The sequence below is a fragment of the Tenrec ecaudatus genome, chromosome 8 (genome assembly GCF_050624435.1).
Source record: "Tenrec ecaudatus isolate mTenEca1 chromosome 8, mTenEca1.hap1, whole genome shotgun sequence".
Classification (NCBI taxonomy): domain Eukaryota; kingdom Metazoa; phylum Chordata; class Mammalia; order Afrosoricida; family Tenrecidae; genus Tenrec; species Tenrec ecaudatus.
In genome coordinates this window covers 115,513,974-115,518,678 of record NC_134537.1, presented here as the reverse complement: position 1 = coordinate 115,518,678, position 4,705 = coordinate 115,513,974, and the positions used below count along the sequence as shown (strand labels likewise).

The window sequence follows — 4,705 nt, the reverse complement described above, 5'->3', positions numbered from 1 at the left end:
TTCAGAATTTTTCTTAACTATAAGTGATGTTGAAGACATTGTCTGGTTCAATATCTAGTGCATTGGTTCAACCATACGTTCTTTTTTTAATTAAAAAATTTCTTGAGCTTTTCTGGGTCTAGTCTATGTTATTTTATTTAGTACACATTCCTGACTTTACATTTCTTTGTGTAATTTGTTCAGGATAAGAATAAGTCCATTATTCATTTTATAGCAAGAGTAGAAAACCTCATAATTTTTGTAGGATAAAAAGCACAAATATTTATTCGATTGTTTTTATTTTCAAGAGTTTACTTGGGCCATTTGGAATCAGTCTTAGGTACTATCACTTTTTAATAAATCAAAAATATAGGTGCAAGGTGCCATAGCTGCTATCCAGACCCCTGGTGCTGCAGCGGGTCAGGCAATGGACTGCTAACAGAAAGCTCAGCAGTCGGAACCCGCCAGCCACTCTGCACGAGAAAGGTGTCATAGGTTTCTGCAGAGGGTTAAACCCTTGGAAAACCTAGGGAACCGTGTTGGTTGTCCCATAGGATGGCCAAGAATCTCAATCAACTATACCATGAGGGATGGCAGCTATAATGTGTTCTTTATCTGATTTTCTTGTCAGCTTTAAAAGGAGCAATTAACAATTGTCAAAGAAGAAATTTCATTTTAAAGAGTTGGAAAAGGAAATTCCATTCAAGTGGATCATTAGTCAAGCTTTTAAAAATGCCACACAGAGAAGGGCTCTAAAGGAATGTTCTCACTGGGCAAAGAGAACTGTAGTGGGGAAGTGGGGTACGGGATCAGCCAAAACTCATCTAGTTTCTGGGAGAGTTGGTTAAAGATGGCTCTTGAAGCAGAGAAAGAAATTAATTTTGCAGTCATGGTTTAGCGATGTGAATTTTATCAAGAGGTATGGAGAGGAGCAAATGAGAAGAGAGGAGAGATGAGAGTCGGGCAGAAAGTTTTCTACTATAGCATCTTTTATTAGATATTCTTCACACAGAGTGAAATAGAGTTATCTTGGTTTAAACTTACATTTTCCCTTACCAAACAAAAGGAGTCATTCTTAGTTGTCGCGGTTTCATTATGTTAAAATTTAAGAATACACAGCAACAAAATTCCATTAAGCTCCCATAAAGTGACAGAATGGCAGTAACACACCCACTATTTGTCTTTATAATCACTCTGTCATTATTTACGTTGAATGTACAAGAACACGGAGTACTAGCGTGTTTGGAGACGTGGATGGTGTCTGAAGTGAACTCCATGTATCTGGAAACATTATAAACTTATTCTGGAAAGCCATGTGACTGAATCTATTCAATAATAATTGTTTAGAATTCAGATTGGTTGCAATTTAGATAAACAAAATGTGTTTTTTTCAGGGAGGAGCGTTTTATGTCTGGTATTATGTAGAGTTGCTGGCAGAAGCCATAATAAAAAGCAGACCAATTTTTGATCAGTTTCATGATAATTTTTAAAACCCATATAATATTGCCTATATTGGAGGTGGCTTATTCTCCCCACCCCATTTTTACCAAATCACTGACTGTCATACTTTAGTGATTGCTCTTGAAGCTATAAAAACAGAAAATTCTCCTGTTAGAAATATGTTTATCTATTATAATATCTTTACTTCTTTTTTTTTCTGGTATATCAGTGGAGATTTTTATTTACACCAGTGAATTTTTAATAAAAGTAGTTTACATAAGTTTAAAAATATATCTATATAACAAACAGCAATGTGATAAAACTTTGTTCATATAAATAGGTTTAAGTTAATTTAATGTTTATATTATAAAATCTAACAATCTTCAGGCAAAATAAAAGCTAGTTATAGAAGCATCCATTTAGAAAGTGTCCACAGCTACTCTTGTAAGATTTCCTGAAGTAGTTCATCAGGAATATCCTCTATTCCACTGTTGTAACTCAGAAGACTATTCTCTGTTGCTTCAACCAATTCAGCATCTTCAGTGGCTTCTAGAAAGCCAGCATCGTCAATGCCATTATCCCAGTCATCGATGGAAGGCACACCCGTTGATAACTTGCTATTTGGTGGCTTGTGAGGATTCTCGGTTTCAACGTTCTTGACTTCAGCTGTCATGACTTCCTCGTCAGTCAGATTTGAAGTTTTCTGCTTTACATATAGGGTCATGACATTTCTGATACCAAATTTCATTTTTCATATCAACCAGGATCATGATATTATTACTCTTGTGGGCTCTTCCAACATTGTCACACCAACGATATTTGCAAATGTCATAAACCAGTAATTCTTCTGGAAAAAAGTAGTTCCAACGCCGAATTCCTCCTTTAATGCCATTTTTAGTCACCAAAGAAAGAACAAAACGATCAATCTCAGGGTAGGGTGAACACTGAAAACCTTCAAGTGTTTCTACTGGAGTGGTGCTGTGGTTAAAACAGTCAACTTGCTTTTGTTTGTTCTGAGATGTGTCACATCTAAGAATTCGTAAGGTATTTGAGAATCTGACATTGCTGACCAAAGATGAGAGGAAATATTGATTTTCTTCGGAAATATTCTTTGATTGCATAGGAAAAAATCTATTATCTTCAGCAACTTCCAAAGCCTCATGTTTTCCAATTTTTGATGATTTGTACAGCCGAAAGTTCCTATTTTTTGTATAAACTCCCAGATCCACAAAAAGGTGCTTTTCTCCTGTCTGATTCTTCACAACTAAAAACGAGAGCTCAGGGCAGCTCTGCGCAGCGGAACCAAGCCTCTCCAGTTTTCCTGCAGGCAATGCCCCACTCTCTTCCGTATCTTTTTGCTTGGACATTGTGTCAAAGGAAGTTGCTTGTTTTCTTGGTGCTTCAGAAACATGGGAAAATCCAGGCCCTGCTGTCTCTGGAATTCCATCATCATCTCCACTGGTGATTAAGTTAAGAGCAGGCTGCAAAATTTTTCTTACAAAATTACCAACGTGGGCGTTATCTTGGAACGCCGCGTTGTGGAGCTGAAAGATTAAATGGCGGCTGAACTTTTCCTTCGTGCTCGAGTCCAAATTGACAACATCCTCAGCTGAACAATTCACGCTGTAGAACTCCTGAAGTGCTTTATAAACGTGCTCAATGAGTAGGGCCACCATCTTTTTCCCATCGGCTCCTGGATTGGCCAGTCTGTTGAATTCCAGATCAAAATAAAGCTTGCACACCGAATTTTCAGGTATAACTTCATAGCAGTGCAAGAGATTTTTGCGGGACTGATAGTGGAACCAAAGCTGAGCATAGGTGGTGACGAGGTAAATCCGCTGTCCATCTCCCACTTTGTATTCCAAAGCAAATACATGAACATCCTCTTTACAGCTTTTAACGAAGCTGAAAGCCTGAGTCTGTCGATGAAACAGTTTCCAAATAGAGGCTGGCTCTTCTGGTTTGGAGAGCCGCGGTCTGTACACTTTGGACAAAGGTTTCCTCTCATAATAAGCAGCCCGTTCTTCAATTTGCTTCAGCTTTGCTTCCCATCTTCCCTTCGTTAGTTCAGAAGCATGAGAAGACTCAAGCCCGTCCATGGAAGACTCCAGTGCAGGTTCCGATCTGTCCCCTTCATCACAGACTGGGCGTTAAGGCCAGGCGTCGACTCCATGCTCTCGGCTCCTCGGACTCGGCACGGCCGGCGGGCATCCCTCAGTTTACCTTCAGAAACCGCGCGCTTGGGGCGGAAGCTCCCGGGATCGCAGAAGAAGCTACTTCTATCAAATTGTTATCCCTTCTGAGGAACTTCTGTAACCCTAATATCAAAGGACCCTTTTATATTTTCATCTCTTTTTTTACTAAAAATATTTATATTTTCCCATTTAAATTATCCATAGTTCAAATTCTCCTAGTGAATTTCCTTCATATTCTAGCACATAAAGCTTCCATTTAGTTTAAAATTGACTATCACAATTTTATTTGTGTATTTTGTCACATCTCATATTTATAAGATCTTTCTCTTAAATTTAGTTCTTAAAATATAATTTGCAGATAGAATTTTAAGAATGCTATTCTTAAAATAGAATGTTCACATAACTTTCTTTTTTCCCTCTTTTATTTTCTCTGTTCTTGAATTTATGGTAGAATAAGCTCTTTCTCTGACATGCAAATGATGAAGCCATCTATATTTTTGAGAACTTTTCCCATACCACAGATCTGTTTATTCTTGAGTATCTGCAGGTAGGATTCGCCATGGATTTTAAAAATGTTTATCTGTGTCACATTGACATACCCCCCCCCACCTCCCAAAATTTACGTGATTATTTTAGTAATCCAGAGAGCCAACAGAAGAAAGGCTATTATTATAGGTGTAATTATTCCACTAAGAATTTTTCATCCATCCTCTGTGTTTGACACTGTTTTTTTTCCATCAGCAGATAGTTTTCATTCGTAGCTTCAAGCCAGAAGCTGTAAAGGTGTTGAGATGTCATCCTTGTTGCATGCTATTAAGTTAGCCTGGCACAGAGGTAGATAGCTACAGCTACAGCTGTCTAGCTACAGCTACCCCTATATCTAGGAGCCCTGGTGGTGTGGTGTTTATACACAGGGCCGCTAACCAGAAGGCCAGCAGTTTGAAACCACCAGCTGCACTTCCGGAGAAAGGGCTTTCTATTGCCCTGAAGAGCTACAGTCTCAAAAACCCACAGGGGGCAGTTCTACCCTGTTCTACAAGGTAACTGTGAGTCAGGATCCACTTGATGGCAAGTGGAGAAAAAAACAGAAC

The 4,705-nt window shown here is 38.6% G+C and overlaps 1 pseudogene; it reads right to left on the bottom strand.

Annotated features, from left to right (window-relative positions):
• Window positions 1-1,733: 1,733 nt before the first annotated feature.
• Window positions 1,734-3,671, bottom strand: LOC142454457 (DNA-directed primase/polymerase protein pseudogene; annotated as a pseudogene).
• Between the last annotated feature and the right edge of the window lie 1,034 nt (window positions 3,672-4,705).